We start from the raw sequence: 19088 nt of genomic DNA on the forward strand, positions 1-19088 counted from the left end.
CTCCCACGCCAGCACCATCGCTCCCAATTCCAGCTGCAGGACACCCACCCGTGTCGCCAGAACTTCAGGGATCACCGCGTCTACAAGTGTCTCCGCCCACACCACCACCCCAGCCGGAGCCTGTTACAGCCTCATCACAAGTGGCCCCCACTGCAGCCCGCCTCGCACAGCCTCTGGAAACTCCAACGCTACAGCCACCAGCAGTTCCTGCGCAGACGCAGCCTCCAGCCGCCCTTCACCTGCCTCCATCGTCACTGTGTACCGTGCCACAGCCACCGCACCCTGCACCTGACCCAAGCAGGACTGGACTACAGCCAAGCACACAAACCGTGCAACGAGAAGGGGGAGGGTCAAATGTGACACACATAGAGAACTGTATTGCATTTCCAAATGCCAACTCTCTTAATGCTGAAAAGTCACCAGCATCAATCACAAATTTAGAAAATCCCCAGAAAAGTTTTGACAATCTTCAACTGACAGACTGGAATCAAATCACACGTGACATTTGCAAAGAGGAAAGCCTAAACCCTATAGCACTGCCTGTGATATTCAGCCAGCAAGCCGGTGGTCCCAGAACTTGGACAGCTATCCCATCTCATGAGGTGAAAGAATTGCGAAAAGCAATAAAGGACAATGGTATCTCCTCTCCATATTTTAGACAATTGCTGAAAAGTACCCTGGAAGGACATACACTCACACCAAATGACTGTAAAAATCTTGCTGCTATAATTCTTACAGACTCACAGTATATACTATGGGAACTTAAATGGAAGAGACTGCTTACAGGGGTACTAAACACTTATAGACAATGTACTGATGCAGACCTTCGCGCCCTCACCCTGTCTAAATTAATAGGTGACCCACCGGATGACCAAAATGAAAATCAAGTGAATTTACCCAGAATGGTGTTAGATGACATCAAAAAGATGGCTCGCAAGGCTTTTTTGCAAGTTCAGCCTGCAGGAACTTTTGAAAAAGCCTACAATCTAATTAGTCAAGAGTCATCTGAACCATTCACCTCATTTGTGGACCGGGTGATCCAAGCAGCAGAAAGACAATGCGGTGATGATATAGCCCGTCCAATAGTGATACGGGACATCATTGAAAATAATGCAAACTTGGAATGCAAGAGAGTCATCAAAGCCCTGGGAAAAGAAAGACCTACAGTGCCTGAAATGATTGATGCCTGCAGCAAAATTGGGAGCCCACAGCATGTAGCAACAGTTCAAGTAAATGAACTTGGAGAAACTCTGGGAGAGAAAATTGAAAGGGCTCTTACAGCACAGGCAGCGCAAGCACAAGCACAAGCAGCACAAGCAGAAGCACGAGACCAAAAACTTACTGAAATCCTAACTGCCTTGCATCTAAGTTCCCAGCAAAGAGACAACACTGTGGCTGTCATGCAAGCTGCTGCACCTCCAGGACCTTGCTACTTCTGTAAAAAACCTGGCCACATCATGAGGGATTGCCCAGAGGTCACACGAAGTGCACAAGCCACCGATCGCTGCTCTATCTGCAAGAAGGGAAAACATCTTGCCTGGCAGTGTCGATCCAGACAAGATGTAAGCAGGAAATACAATCCAAAAAACTCCAAGGTGAGCGCGCAGCGCCATCGCGCGATGAAACAAGTAATGGCACCCCAAGCTCCCGAGGCAAAATTTGTGAATACCCCGACCCAGAAGCTCTTCGCTTCATCACCAGCACAATCCCAAGTTATGACTCAAGCCTACTACCCCCAGGGACCTGGTGCACTTTGGCAACCTCCAAGCCAACAACCTTTTTAAAGGACGATGGCTATGACTATATTTCAACAGGGATTACTGGGCCTTCACAACAAAGACAAGACTTTTTAGTTGTTGGTAAAGAAAGGAATAGCATCTTGGGACTGCTTGTTTTGCCTTGTGTAATGTCTGTTAACTGCAGTGAAGAATTACTGGTGCTAGCCAATGCCTGCTACCCCCCATTGCATATTCCACCTAGAACCCCTATAGCTATTGCTATAGCACTGCCTATGGGGACTATGGATCAAATGCCACCACGCTGTTTCCCAGTTGCTTCTGAAAATCCTGAAGTTCTATGGGTTCAACACATAAGTCAGCAACGACCAATGCTAACTTGTGAATTGTCAAATGGTGGGGTTCAAGTTTACATCAAGGGGATGATTGATACGGGGGCGGATGTCTCTGTGATCTCTTCTTACTGTTGGCCAACAGACTGGAAGTTGGTCATTCCCCCAGGTACTCTCACAGGCATTGGAGGTGTCACTCCTTGCTTGCAAAGTGAATCTGTGATCAACATTACAGGGCCTGACAAGAAGAGAGCGTCAATCCGTCCCTATGTAGTGCAGAAACCCATCACAGTGTGGGGAAGGGACTTACTTTCTGAATGGGGAGCAAAAATTGAACTGGGTTTTTCGTAGGGGCCACTAAAGCACTCAGCACCCTGAAACTGACCTGGAAAACTGACACCCCTGTCTGGGTCGACCAGTGGCCCCTGCCAGACAATAAGCTGAGTGCCCTCAAAAATCTAGTGGCCGAACAACTGCAAAAAGGCCACATTAAGCCCACTAACAGCCCCTGGAATTCACCTGTGTTTGTGATCCATAAGAAAACTTCTGACACTTGGCGATTGTTACATGATCTCAGAAAGATCAACGCAGTGATTGAGAATATGGGGCCTCTCCAACCTGGCCTGCCCAACCTTTCTATGATCCCGAGAAACTGGCCACTTGTCATCATTGACCTAAAAGACTGTTTTTTCAACATCCCACTGCATCCGGATGACGCTCCTCGTTTTGCCTTTTCCGTTCCAAGCACAAACTTACAAGAACCACTCCAGAGATACCATTGGTTAGTTTTGCCACAAGGGATGAGAAATTCGCCGACTATCTGCCAATATTTTGTGGCCCGCGTGCTGTCTCCAGTCCGTGCACAGTTCCCACAGTCAGTTATTCTCCACTACATGGACGATTTGCTCATTGCAGCACCAACACAAAAACAGATGGAAGAGACCCGTGATTGTACTGTTGCTGAGATCAAAAAGGCTGGACTGGTAATATCCGAATCAAAAATACAAGAGACTGCTCCCTGGAAGTATTTAGGTTGGAAACTAACAGAACAGTCTATTACTCCTCAAAAGATACAAATCCGAACTGATGTTTGTAGCTTGCAGGACTTACAACAGCTTTTAGGGGAAATTAATTGGGTTAGACCTGTCCTTGGAATCACTGCTGATGAACTTTCCCCACTTTTTGAGTTGTTGAAAGGGGACAATGACATCAGATCCCCTAGATGTCTCACTCCAGAGGCTTACAAGGCCCTGGAAAACATTACTGATGCTCTGCAGAACAGGCAGGCGCATCGCTGTGCTCCTGATAAACCCTTTTTCCTTGCGATTTTAGGAGAAAAGCTGAGACTGTGCGGTCTCATTTTTCAATGGGATTCTTCTCACAAAGACCCATTGCTAATAATTGAATGGGTTTTTATTTCTTACAGGTCGCCAAAGACAATCCTCACACCTCTAGAAATGATGTCTCAAATCATCATCAAAGGCAGAGCAAGGCTTCTTTCTATAGCAGGTCATGAATTTGCAATTATATATTTGCCCATGAAGAAAGCCTATTTTGACTGGGCAATGCAAAAATCAGAAGATCTGCTGTATGCTTTGCTCGATTTCCCAGGCACTTGCTCTATTCATTATCCATCACACAAAATGATCAAAGCTAAATTATGTTACAAAGAAAAACCCCTGATCAGTGAAGAACCCTTAGATGCGGTCACTATCTTCACTGATGGGTCAGGGCGAACGCACAATTCGGTTGTTACATGGCAAAATAAAAATACTAAGTCCTGGGAACAGGATGTTCAAAAAGTTGAAGGTTCCCCTCAGATTGTCGAATTGGCAGCAGTTGTAAGAGCATTTCAGCTCTTTCCAGAACCTTTCAACTTGATCACTGATTCGGCATACGTTGCTAATATTATTAAGAGAATTGAAGGATCTGTTCTAAAGGATGTGAACAACGACAAGTTGTGTCTTTGGCTCACCTGTCTCTATCAAACCTTATCACACAGAATTAATCCTTATTTTGTTTCTCACATCAGAGCTCATTCTGGTCTTCCAGGATTCATGGCAGAGGGAAATGCACGAGCTGATGCACTGGCATCAGCAACGTCTGATGAGGAAGGTACAGCAGGCATTGAAAATTCCACCTCAGTGCTTGCTGCAACCACCTTACCTAACATTATTGAACAAGCCAAATTGAGTCATGCATTTCTGCATCAAAATGCACAGGCAATCAAACGAGACTTTCGCATTACCCTAGAGCAAGCACAAAATATTGTACGGGCTTGCCCAAACTGTCAGCATGTTCAGCCGGTCCCCTCTTCAGGAGCCACCAACCCACGAGGGTTGGAGAGCTTACAGAAATGGCAAACAGATGTTACTAAGTACCCCTCTTTCGGGAAATTCAAAAATATCCATGTCTCCATTGATACATTCTCAAACGCAGTTTTTGCCTCTGTACATACAGGAGAAACAGCTAAGCATGTCTGCCAGCATTTTTCACAAGCTTTCTCCTATTTGGGTGTCCCCCAAGAAATCAAAACAGATAATGGCCCTTCATATGCTTCACAAGAAGTAGCTGCGTTCCTGAATGACTGGGGTGTTCGCCATACATTTGGCATTCCTTACTCTCCCACGAGTCAAGGTATAATAGAAAGAACACATCAAACCTTGAAACGCATTTTAGATCAACAGAAAGGGGGAGAAGACCAGGCTGCACCTCAAAGGAGGCTGAATAAGGCTCTGTATGTTTACAATTTTCTAAATAGCTCTGCAGAAGAGCCTGACCCCCCCATTTACAGACACTTTTTGAACAACAAAAAAGCAAAACTAAAAGAGCACCCCCCAGTTTTGATTAAAAACTTAGATTCAGGACAAATAGAAGGACCATACAATCTTATAACATGGGGAAAGGGGTTTGCATGTGTTTCCACAGGTGGAGGACTTAAGTGGGTCCCAGCAAAGAACGTGAAGCCCTACTACACATCGAAGCCCGCTGACACCCTCACATCAGCCAGTACTTCCACAAGTACAAACCAAGAAGCAAGCACCCAGACCTGAGCTGCGCAGAATCATCAGGAGAAAGTGATCTGCCAGGAACAGCTCAAGAAAAGAATGAAGTTTTACCGTTTGCGCGCGTGCATGTTGCTTTTGTTCTTTTGTTTTAGTTCTTGTAGTGAAGCTTTACCTGTAAGTCAACCAAAGACGAATGTCTGGGTTGCTTTAGCCAAGTCCGCAGGCTCTGATACCATCTGTCTATCTGACACAAGCCCTGACAAACCTTTTTCAACCTGCTTAGTTGGGGTACCTCTTCCAGAAGGTTTTGATAATGTTACTCTTGACAAATACTGGCCATATGACGATCATCACGTATCTCCCACTCCTAGCCAAAGACACCAAACTTATATTGATAATTCTAAAATTGATAAATCTGACCTTCAAGAGCTAGAAATCCTAGGCTCATTAACTATGGACACCTGCTACTTCTTTCATTTCCTAGGTGAAGGCGGCCCTTATTTAAACGTTACCCCTTATCACCCAGTTTATAGCAATATAACCTCTTGGTGCAATCAAACTAAGCTTCTCATATATGATGAGCCTTACGCAGATCGTTTTAACAAACTTCCTATTCGATTTCCTAAAGGAATTTGGCTCATCTGTGGAGACAGGGCCTGGCAAGGTATACCTTCAAAAATAGATGGTGGCCCTTGTGCCATGGGGCAACTTACAATAATTGCTCCTAGTGTAAAAAGGGTGGTAAAAAAGAAAGGCAGGAGGATTAGATCCTCCTGGGGACATCAATATGAGAACGACTGTGATAGTGATTTTCACCCTTGGAGCTCAGGAAAATCAACTCTTATAAGTGTTTTTCTACCTCAGATAAGTTCCTCGATTGCATTGAAACAGTTAAACAAGTTAGGGTGTTGGCTCAGTAAAGAAGTAAATGCTACCTCTACTATCATCAGTGATTTGCTAACAGATGAAGAAGCAGTGAAACATGCCACTTTACAAAATAGAGCTGCTATTGACTTTCTTTTACTAGCACATGGACATGGCTGTGAAGATTTTGAAGGATTATGTTGTATGAATCTGTCTGACCATTCTGTTTCCATTCATAAACAGCTACAAAATTTGAGGGATTTAGCTAACCAAATTACAACAGATAGCCCATCCTGGCTAGACGATTTGTTTGATGGTTGGAGCTTTGCACCTTGGCTAAAGGAACTCTGTAAAGTAGGTTTGATTATTCTGATAGTGATAATTGTAGTTTTAGTAGCAGTACCCTGTATACTTCAGTGTGTGCAGAACATAATGAGTAAGACAGTATCTAGCATCTTAGTTGTTCATCAGAACGGGGGAGATGTTGGGGAAGATGAAATAGCAAGGCCCTATAAATATGAGGGCCTGGCAAAAGAATCAGAGAATACAGATATCGAGATGAAAACAAGGTTTGAAATACCAAACCTTCATTACTGAGCATCCCGAAAACAATAATGCAATCCCCCCTTTTCTGATAGATCCTAAGGTCAAATGGAATGTCCTGTCTCACCCCCCAATGTATGGTTCATCCCTCACCTGTAACCCTCCCCTGAAGTATCCGATGTCTGTAACCCCATTGGCCCAAGTCCTGTCCCAGCCCACCTTGAAGCCCCCTGATAAGGTGTGGCCGAGGGACCGGACGCTCGCTCTCTTGGACCTTCCTGCTGGGACACCCACCTGGCACCATCTCTCCCCCCGCTCTCCCTGGGCCTGCCACGAGTTGCGGCTAGCAACTCTAAGCAAGGCCCTTCATCCTTTACAATAAACCCTATGCTCTAAAGACCGGGCCTCAGAGATCCTTCGTTACCACCCACCCACACCGTCCTGGAGTCCAGCAATCCCCGCAGTATTACTGGTTTTTCCCATCTTTTTGACTGATGAGTAAATATTTTAGGGAGTCTCCTCTTCAAACTGTAGCAAAGCTGTGGACAGTATATAATTATTGTGGAAGAACAGAGTGATTGCTGTTAATCTGTCCTTTGGTCTATAAACAATTAGAGTAGTGAGTGAAGCTGCTGAATCTGCTAATCATATGCTAAGTATTCACATTTTCTCTTCTCTTGTTTTCATGGGATTTTTTTTCCTGCAATTGTTAACTGAAATAAATAGGATTTTTCCACTGACAATTGAAAATACTCCCTGATATGTCCTGAGCTGCTATGCAGAAATTTCTTGCTATAGAGAAAGAAGAGAAAGGCCAAGCTGAGTAAAGAAGCTCATTTTGTTCAGACAAGAAACAAAGTGCACTTTTTCCTTCCCTAAACAAAGCATTTTTAAGAGCAGGATAGAGGGCGTTTAAATCAATAACCATTAAGAAGCACAAAGCTGCTAAAAGAATATATCTTTGGAGAAAGAAATTATCAGGCTCGGCACAGAAATTACTGTGTGAAATTCTATTTATGCAGGAGGGATCCAAATTAGATGATCCTAATAGGCCTTTTTGGCATTGCAGTCTGAAAACCTATGAAACATGAGAACAAAATAAATACTGCTCATCACTGTCACAGCTTTTACAGAACGCTTCCCCAGTGACAAAAATACTTCACTCGTTCACTTACTGCACTGAATTTATTGTTTTTCTACATATAGTTTATTAGATTAAGTTTTTCAAATTGTCAAAATCATGTTTTTGATGACTTAAATTCCAAGTCCTTCTCTTCTTTTCAAAGTGAAATATAGAAGAAAGTAAACACAACGTCCACACCAACTGATAGCTTTGTCAAGAGCCTGAGACAAAGAGGATATAGGGGCAGCACGGGTAAATAACACTACTGGGAGTAAAGGATGTTCAATAGACATTAGAGCAACCACAAGAGCCTGGAAGCTTCCTCACAGGAAAAGGAGATCCACAATCAAGAGTACCCAAAGCCCAGGAGGCATTAACCTGATGCTGCAGATGCCCCTGGGAGTTTTGTTGTTCATTGAGGTGAGCTTTATACTATTAAATACTGAATAGCTACTTTAATTGCCACATGAAAAGTGTTAAAACATGGAACTAGATCCTGCCTAGGTCAATACTGGAAGACTTATATGGTCAAGAAAATATGCAGTCTCAAACATCTGGAAATCTCACTCTCTGTCCATTAATAATTGGATTTAAAGGTCTTCCAAAAAATCCTATTTTCCTGTAAAGGATGCAGGGACCACTCCCTGCTATCCCTTCATGGTAAGACAGCATTTCTCTTTCTGCCTGATGTGGGTTCTCTTGAGCTGCTAGAAGAAAATGGGCTATGACATCCAACAGCCTGGCCTGTAAAATAAGGTAAAACATAAATGGCCTCTGTGGTGGCTGTAAGCAGTTCACCCCTACCCCTGCTCCCACCCTAGTGGGTTACCATGCACTTGCCTCTAGAGCTAAGCAAATACCTGCAGGCCTACCTCAGGAAAGGTCATTTCACTTCCTATGGACAATCCCCAGAGGATGCAGAAACACTCCATATTTCCAGTGGAACAGCTCAGGAAAGTTAAGTTTTCCAGGAAATGCTCTCAGTGCTGTGCTCCTGTGTAGCTGACCAAGCATCAGGAGACTTATATCAATGTACAGATATCAGTTTAGCTTCTCTAAGTGCCTCTGCATCTTAGGGTTAAGAGCAGTATGACATAAGCCTCACATTTCTTCTTAAATTCCATAAAGGGTATCTAAATACATGTAATCCCTCCAGAACATGATGACACAAAAGATATTGCTGTGCTCAGGGTCTAGGAATATATTGCTTCTCTTCACTGGTAATACATCACAATCTTTAGAATTAGAAATAAATGCCCGCTTTTTTTTTTTTTTTTTTTTTTTTTTTTTTTTTTTTTTTTTTTTACTTTTCTTTTTCTTCTTATTTTAGGCAATGGCTTCCTTGCAAAACAAAAACCATGTATTGATCATTTGGACAGGGGGAGTGCACTGTTCTGGGACATAGCATTTTCATGCCACAAATTGCATTTCAAAGCAAATGAAGATTGAGATTTCCTCCCAGGTAAGAGCACTGTGATGTGAATGAATTCATCACAGATGGGGGCTAGTTCAAGAACTTAAAGGAATAATTTTTAGTGTAAAATTGACTATTGGAATTTCATTAAGCTTAAAGTTAACACAATTTATTTCCAAATCGTATCAATCATAGTTACTATAGTTCTGCTTCTGATTGCTCTGATACATTCATCACCCATTTGGAACCTAAATAGAAGCTTAGCATACTCACAAATTGTTTGTTGCCAATTGACAAAGTTGTTACTGAAACAAAACAAAAATGAAGTTGCAGCTTGGAATGATAAAAATGATGCAGTCAATATTCCAGCCGTGGTTAAAAAATCTGATTACATAAAGGTATATTATCAGAGTGGAGTAGAGGCATGGGGAGAAAAAGCAGCATCTAATCCCTCTGTTAAACAACTTCAATAAACTTCACTGTAGTTATACCACTGCCAGGATTAGCCAACAAACTTTGAATTAAAGCATGAACAACATTATTGTATTTTTTTTATTTTAATCCTTGATGAGAGAAAGAAATTGTACAGACTCCAGGAGCACAAAAATAATTGTTACATTTATGATTCTGCAATTATGGCTTATAGGAACTGCTTTTTAGCCATCTCTTTGGTCTTATGAAGGTTTTATAACAAGGCTTTTGAATAAAACAAGTGTTTTCAATAGCACCAGTAAAATAATCACATACTTTTTTAAAGGATGAATTTTCATTTTGCTTTGATTCATGTTACAACTTATAGAGAATCAATCTCACTTATGTTCTTAGTTTAAGTGGATACAAAGAAAAAACCCTCCAGTACTGGTCTTTTCTATTTCCACTTCTCCCTATAGCACTGTAGGAAGGAGGACATACTTTAAAAGGAATGAAGTCTTAAACAGAGAAGAAATGCAAATCCTGCTGTATACTCTGCTCAGCCTGAACTACTCTCATAGGCTAGAAAATGTCTTCTTTACATCTCAGTGTAGGCTGAGACAGTCAACCCTGAACCCAGTCACACGTTATCATATGTCAGCTGACCTCTTGGTCAGGTCAGCAGGGGGGGGTTGCTAAGGGTTTCTACATCCACTTGCTTTTCAGTTGATGCTGACTGCTTCAGAAAAGCAGAAAAATTAGTAGCTCACGAATTTTCCCAAGGAATGTTGCTGATTCTCTGCCTGATCTAATAGACTATTCTGCATCAAGATTCTATACCCAAACACAGATAAAAACAGGAATCAAAATATAGAACTGGCCAAGATTATGTAATTTATTCATAAATTACAAGATTATTCATAAATCATAGATTCTGTTATATATGATATGATGAGTTAATCTGACTTTCCCCCACAGAACTTTAACAACAGATTCCTATACCAAGTCTATTATGTCTCAGTGAGCTATAGCCTGTATCTAAGAAAATTATTCACTACTGATTCAAAGAATCAGGCAGTTGAAAAGATCATATTCCAAGTTAAGTAGATTTATGGATTAATCACCCTCAATACTTAAACCACATATCTTGTTTGTTAGTCTTATCTTCTGACTGTTGGATCCCATTATGCCTTTCCACTGCATTAAAGACCTATCTCTACAAATATCTTCCTTACATAAGTGTAAATAATAATCAATTCACTCTTAATATCCTCTTTGGAGAATCAAAATGCATCTAGTTTCTTACATCTCTAAATTTAAGGTATATTTACAGACTTGAAACTTTTCTGCTAGATTTGTTAGATTTGTTAGATTTGTTTTGTTAGATTTGTGACAAGGGCCCTACAATTTCCCTGGTTTTCAGTATCCTTCTTGAAGGTATTCCAGCCTGATTTATCAGTAGTCCCATAAATATCTCCCCAACACTGAACAATGTGGGACACCAGTCTCCTGTTCATGCTTGATATTTCTTCCTTTCACACCTAAACTTTGTGTTTGCCCTCTGTCCGTAGCACTTCCCAGTGAGTTCCCCATTCAGTGTCTAAGCATACCATTACCCTTTGTTCAGCCACACATATTTTAGGATATAACACTTGGTTTTTATTTTTTTTTTTACCACAATTAGCCTAATTTTGCTAACACATAAGTTGTTCTGATGAAACTCTGCTATGAAAGAGGCACACTCAAAGAGCCACATCCCAACCAGCATCAGTGTACAGAGCTCCTTGCCAACTCGTGGTGTGACATCAGCTGACACAAATGAAAAATCTGACCTCATGCATTCAACACAAGACATTCTTAAAGCCATTTCTCCCACAATCCTTCACATCCTTTTCTACCAGATAGGACAGAAAGAGGGCAAGAGTTCCACTGATTTCCCCCCAAACACATCTGGAATGTAGGTAGATGACCTACTTGTCATGGTGACAATAATCATGGAGACCTGACCTGCTGAAATGGAGGCTCAGTTAATTGCTAGGAAAGAAGGATACTGCAGATTTCTATCCTTTAGTGGAGCAAAACTTATTGATTCTGCCTAGCACTTCATCCATCATGCGGAAAAAATATTAAGGAAAAAAAATTCTAAACTTGTGTCATACTTATATTTGTGCACCCAGTGCACAATGACAGGTTTTCCTTTTTTTTATCCTGATAGTTACTTTTAAGTTCTAACAAAAACACATTTTTGTAATATTCCCCTTTCTAGCCTGATAAGTTTTTCAGCTCTAGAAATCCTTTTGGTTAATAAGGGTCATCAGCAGGGCCTAAAGAGGGACAAAGAAGAATTTTAATGTGAAATCAGAGACAGCAATGAGAAGCAAGACACTTGAGAAGTCTGCCAATGTTCATGCCATAGAAAATAGTGGACCTACATTTAAAAATTATAGGCCTATTAAAGCATGGAGATATTGCACTAAAGGTGTTAAAATAACCAATTAAACATGCAGTTTTACTCCTGCAAAAATATAGAGCATTTCTGTGGAAAAAAATACCACTGTCAAGAATTCACCATGACTGCTAGAAATCAAAATAAATAAATAGCTTTAATTGGAAAAAGAATATTTGAAACCATAGTGCAGTTTTGTGGGCAAAGCAAATCTGTTAGCCAGTCTTTTAATAAGTCCACATTGTACTGGATTCAATTTAGCTTTTCTGTGAACATGGACATAACCTGTTAATAATTTAACACACGTCTGGTAAAGCAGGAATGCAGTAAATAAAAGGTAAACTAATAAAACAAAAGCAGTGCTTTGTTTTTGCAACTAGATGGTAAATTAATGGAAAAGATTGCTATCACAGCACAAATTCTGAAAATGTTATACACACAGAAATCATGAGATCAAAAATTTATGATTCCAAGAGAGGTATTAGCTTTATCATGTAGCATAATGCAAATGACATGCTTTTCTTGTGGAGGGGTTTTTATGTATAGTGTCTCCTCTCAGTCCAGCTCAGCAGCACTGATGTGGGAATTTCATTTTTTTAAATTCTTCACTGCATTTCTCTACAATTCTTTCTCTACATTTTTTTTTTCCTCTAGACAGAAGCAGTGCATATATGATACATCTTCTGAACACATGGTTAAGGAACACGAATACAAGTCAAACAACAAGTCAGCCCAACAAGCCTAGACACTGACTGGCCCCTTTCCTGGAGATGGGACAGCCTCCCTAAGCTTCATCTGTTCCCAGCATTCAGTGTCCAGAGAGCCTGGGCACCTTCTTCAACTGAAGTTTAAGATTTTATTTTTTATTTACTTATTTTTTATTTCCATTATTTCCTTTGCCCTACAATCTCACTCTTGTCTGTCTAGAAACATCTTACAGGCCTAGGGAGGTTCCAGCTGCCAGCACATTTCTGGTTGCATTTGTCACACTCCTGCAGCACTGTGGGTCTGCAGACAGACCCCTTTTGAACAACCCTGGAGGCCAGTGCTGCTCCAGCTCAAAGGAAAGGCAGTCTGAGGAGCACAGCCATCCTCTATGGGATAATTCCCCTATTTGTCAAGCTCTTGTTACCTTCCTTCCATAAATCTTTCCAGTTTCCTTTCCACACACAGTGGAAACTTAAACTGGGCCTGCCGCCACTGTTAAACTTCCACTGAAGGCAAAACTTTGAGTTTAATATATTCTGCCACTTGAGAAAAGCAAGGATTTGAATACTAAATAGAGCTCCATAATCCATAGGCATGTAATTGTATGTTACGCCAGTAACTTCTGTTAACAACGGAATTCAGGCAGAGGCACCAAGCTGACATGGAGACAGAGGCTGCTGCTGGGAAAATCAGGGGGGAAAAGGATGATTAGGAGGAAAGAGGGAGGGAGGAGAGAGGAGCGTCACTGAGAAATAAGCGAGTCCTGGAAAAGCAGTAACAGAGAGCTGCTGGGAAAGTAAGAGGCAAAGACAGACTGTTCAAGGAGGCTTTGTGGCAATATTGTGACGGGAATCCTGCAAGAACCTGCTGGAGTAAGTGGCTGATGGCACCCAGAGAGACCTCAGCAGGAAAACGCAAAGACTGGAGAGCTGTTTCAGTAGTGTGTTCCCCTGAAAGTCTTACCTACACTCAGAGGGAATCTGGGAAGTGGAAAAAAATCACTCAAGTGTATCATGCACATCTCCAGCAAACATGGAAGAGTTTAGACAACTGGTAGTGCAGGGACACATGGTAGGAGAAAGGCAGGTGAAGCCTTCGGTGAGGAACTTGAACAGAGGCAGAAATAAGCTCGAGTGCTGCTGCCTTCTAACCTGTCCACCATGGAGTACCCACCCAGGGCTGTGATGTGTTCACTTACACCAGGATGCAGGTGCTGTGGGAAGATGGAGGGGCCAGATGTGAAGACCCAGCAGAAAAGGCAGGATTTTCCTGCAGAGCTGTGAGCCTTGCCAGGCATTTGGCCTGAGCTCTGCTACAGGATTGCAGTTTCTGTGTTTTCTGTATGGTGATAAGCTCACACAAGCAGCAGTGAAAGCACTGGAATATGTCTGCTTTTCTTATTTCCCTTATACTGTATATCCCTTCTTATTAGACATGAGAGGATCACATTCCCAGTTTAGGATGCATGAGTGAGAACAAGGACAGAAAGATAAGAGAATTGTGCAAAGCCTCATCCCTCTGCTTTTTATTACCCTTGTCATCTATCAAGACACTGACTGCTTCTCTTGCTTTTGCTTTTTTTTTTTTTTTTCCTCCAGCATATTTGTAAATGTTATTTACTTATTGTCACTAGCTCCTCTGGGCTGTCTACTTTAATTTTATATCACAAATTGTGACCGGCAGCATTTTGTTGCTGCTGCTTTCTTTATTAATTTGTATCTTTCTACTCCAGCAACAATAAACAGTCTTCAGCCCTCACATAATTTGTGCTCCATTTTGGATCAAAATGTCACAGGAATATTGATAGAATTCCAAGCCTAGCAGGGCAGGGAAGGTACTGTGGGCATTGCTGTGGCCACACTTTTGATTCAAAAGGGCCCTTTAGCACAGAGGAAAAGATTATGCAACAGTATCATTATCAGCACTATCACATTTCTCTTCACATCACTAAGCATCATCATTGGCATATTTTGAAAAAAATTTCTAGCATTTAGAGCTTCCATAGTTCAAGTATGTTATATGTTCAAGACCTAAAAATAATGCTTTCCCTTTAAGCACTTTGGACAGAAAATTTTTTCTTAGTCTTGAGCAGTTCAGAAAATCTTCCTTGAGCCAATTTACCATGCAGGGTTTATTCCATCAGAATTATTATTCTACTCATTTGATTGGCCTTGCCAAGTTTCTCTAGAGTCAACATGTCCATGTTTATGTACCACTGAATTGACTATCTTTTATCTTTTATTGTCTATCTTTTATCATTTTCATGAATATGATAATGGGATTAGAGGCTTGACTCTTTCCCTACTTATTACTCTGTTTCTGACAGTTCTCATTCCTAATTCTCTTAATTTGGACCATCATATTATCTACAACCAGCCTGTAAATCAGAATGTGATAGTTTGATTATTAAAAAATATTGAAATCATCTTTTCTTTCCACACTTGATCTTCTTTAAATACCCATGTCTCACCATAAATAAAATTTGTAAGAGCAATTCTTAGTATTGTATTTGTGAAGTAGTGCTAATAAAAGCAATAAAAAACATAGTTTTTGTCATTAAAAACTTGTTTGTGTGTGCAGAGTAGGTATTTATATTATGGGATATTTATTCATGTCTCTTACCAGTAATAATGAAGAAGCTATATTCTATGAAGGGACGTTCTCCAGTCACATTTGCTACAGGGATCCCCAGAAGGCACACAGTAGTGCAGCAGCTCTGGATTTCTATTCTTTTTCACTAGCATGAATTGAAACTACAGCCTCTAGAGTAGAATATATTACATTAAAACATAAAACAGATATAGCTGAGGGGAATAAGAGGAAGGAAGAAAGGCCAGAAATCTGTGATATTAACCCAAAAGAATTAACTTGTTTTCAAATGTGTTTAATTCCTATAGGCTTGAGTTACCATGTTTTAAAGCACCACTCTTTTTCTTAAAGGTATTAGTCAGGATACAGGAGCTGCGAGATAAAAATAAGATTGGATAAATGTGCCTGTGGCTCAGATCAACACCCAATAAGCAGAAATCTGTCTGTCATTATGCCTGCTTTGTATGCCATCACTGTTGATCCCTGAGTGCAAGGATTCATGGCATTATCACAGCTTCTTTCTCTAGACCTAAATGCTGGCTTCACCACCATTTGTTTTTTTATTATTATATAGTAGGAAAATTGAAAGACTCACACTGCCCACACACACTGGCTGATGCATTTGTACTCAGCAGTCAGAGCCAAAGGTTGTCTAAATGATACACAGAGCGATGCTTTGAAAATTCACGATAAAATGAGATCCCCCTCTCATTTCTAAATTACTGTTCTTCCTACTTGCAAATGCATAAGAGGCATCCACACTAGGAAACAAGCTTTTTGCTTGTGTGCTTTTTTGCTATTCCAGGACTGACCGTTCAAATGAGGACTTTTTTTCCCCTTCACATAATCAATTTAAAAAGAAAAAGCCCCTCTCTATAGAATTTGTTGCACTAGAAATATATAGTGAAAACATCATAAAAAGGCTATTAATGACTATTATTTCTTCGGGGTTTTAAAGTAATTTCTGTAAAACACTATTACATTTTTACTGAATTTGTTCAGGTTTTTTAATAGATTTTAAGGCTAGAAGGGACTACCAAATCATTTATTCTGACCTCTTGTATTACTCATAAAATAGCATCCAGTTAGTCCTGTCTTGAGTCCATTGCATTTGTCTGAGTCACACACACCTTTCAGTTTCAGCTCATTCATTCTGAGGGATCCCTGGGTAGAATTGCCTTTTCAAAATATGGATGGAAGTTACATTTGAATTGGAAAGAAAGAAATCCTGTCGCTGCTTTTTTCTAGAGAATAAAAGGACAGAAATTATGAGAAATACAATTCCTGTAAAGCTTTTGAAAACATGGAAATATTGATTACCAGGATTCCTCTTAACAAGTAAAGCTATAAACTGTTATCTGTTGTCCCCTAAGCCTTAACAATCTTTCCCATGGCCTGAACTAATTATAGTGATCTAATTAGGTCACAATTTTTGAAACTAACAAGTCATAAGACCTCTTGTATTTTTGAGGTGTCTCCTCTGGTATGAAACAAATTGCATCCCAGAAGTGCCTAGTTTTCTTCATTAATTAATGAAGAAAGACAATTAGCTCAGTTCCAGACAGCTGTGCTTGGGCAGATGAGTCTTATTCACAATGACTTGGTATTCAGCTGTCAAAAGGAACAAAAAATTAGAAGACCATTACGTAGCATTTCTCTGCTTCACATAAAGCTCAGGGGATCTTCAGTACAGTGAATATGAGAACCTGGGATAAACTGCAAATTTAACCTGTTAAAAGGTCTCTCAGGTATTGCTGTCCTGCCTAGAAGAAAAGGTCAGGGGGAACAGGCTAAAACGTTGCTAATTCAGGGTTAGAAGCACCTAACAAGTACCAATGAGGAAAATGCTTATCCTTCAACAGAATTCTTAAAAGACAGGGCTCTGCAGGAAATAATTCTCTCTCAAGACTTTGTTAGCATCTATGTGCAGCCATGAAATGGTTGGACCAGACAATACGGGCAATAATGCAGCAGCAACACAGAGCACAGTGCAGCCTTCACTATCCACCACTCCTGCTCAAATCATGGCTGCACCTTCGTGGTGGCTGAGCCACTGACAGCAACCCAAACTGCTAATGGATCACACACCACTGTAAAGTGGAAAAGATGCCACAAGTGGCCGTACCTCTGCTATTTTTAAGGGAAATGCTGGGGAATGGGGGAAGGCAAATATACTGGCCTCTCACCCCCCAGAAGCCAAAAATAGCTTGTATTTGAAAAGTGACTGGACAACCTGAAGCCTGTGAGACACAGAGGATTATGCTGGAGGCTCTGCAGCAGACTTCAAAAAGTTTTAGTTACAGTGCAATAACCTTTCTTTGACACAGTATTTCATTTAGGTTTGGATTTCTCACTCACACCAAGCTCCCATGGAGCCATATCCATCAATAATGCTTTCTTTTATCTCTGATTGGTTTAAAAACTCCATCCTAAGCAAGTCCAGCTTAGTTATATATGCCATCATCAACTCCCATCTGGATTGTACCAGTGCATTTTATTTGAACATGAAGTAATCAGACCTTCAGAGATACCTACTAGCTGATTACAGTGAACAAATTATATTACTTTCTCCACTGACTCCACAAAATATTGAATCAAGCTCAAGATTGCAGTGTTTATATTCAAAGTACTCCCGGGACCTCACAAAGTTCTGTCACAATGAAGCCTTATTGTGTAAGAAGAAAAGTTATTTGCCTGAAAAAGAACTGCTTTGTGGTCTAATTTGCAGCTCCTGAATTCCACCAAGCATCCCACAACTTCCTCCAAAGTGTATTTTATATTTACCTAAAAAAATAAAGATTCTACAAAAAACAAAGCTCATGAATGTTCACCCCCTTTCCCCAGGGGTGAACTGGGAGAATAAATGTTATTTGTGGCAGTAAATACTCAAGGATTTTGATGACAGTAAAACTGCTACCACAGTGAACACGTTCTAGATGTTGCCATCTCTGACAAAAATTTTCATCTTCAGGTGGATTAATAATCATAGAAATTACAGTAATTCTCCTTCCTTTGCTACTTATTATTCAGCTACTCTTTTCCTGGCTTATTGCAGTTAGAGTTCTGGACCAGAGAAAGTACATGCAAATAATCTCTTGTATTTATAACTAAATAAAATGTGAATATACTGTGAATAACTTGCTTCTATCAGAAGTCACAATTTCTCAGGCAGACACACGAAGGACAGATTTTCCGCAGTTTACTTCTGCTTAGGAAAGACTCACTTGTCCCCCTTCTGCACCAGACCACTCCTGAGGTTTATTACTAGCCAAAAGATTATATCTGAAATAATATTATTTTCCTACAAGGTAGAGCCCACCAGGAATAACAGATTAAATCATGTTCAAGCTTAGACAACTGTTAGCACACACCACAAGAATTCGTTCCTGCCAGTTTTAATGATTCTGTCCAAGTGTTTACAGAGCCTGTTTTACAAAAGTGCTAACTTGCTTTGCAAACCATAAGAAATTGGGGAAGGGAGGAAAGAGAAAGAAAGAGAAAAAAACAATTTTCCACACAGAGAACAAAGATTCTAAAATTTTACTGTCAGTAAGGGAAATACTGGAACTAGTTGTGCACAGGGATTTGGGGAAATTTTCAAGGATCATCTCCCCCAAAACAGATTCCATGCTTTCCTCTTGTTTTTCAATCACCTTTAGGAGAGTGAATCCAAAGGCTGGATTTCAATTTGTGCTGTGATGAGGGGCAAAGCAGAGTGACTCTCTGGTGGGGAGGGCTGTAAGAGGGGGACCTGGCAGCCGTCAGAGCACAACAGCCATTAACAGCTCTTCCCGAAGAGCCAAGGCAGGGCAACAGCAAGCATTGCTCCTGAAAACAAATTCATCAATGTCAGTGTCGTCCTTGCCAGCTCAGATGCACAGCTTTCGGCTGGCATATTTATTATTAATTATTAT

This window comes from Vidua chalybeata, chromosome 3 (genome assembly GCF_026979565.1).
Source record: "Vidua chalybeata isolate OUT-0048 chromosome 3, bVidCha1 merged haplotype, whole genome shotgun sequence".
NCBI lineage: Eukaryota > Metazoa > Chordata > Aves > Passeriformes > Viduidae > Vidua > Vidua chalybeata.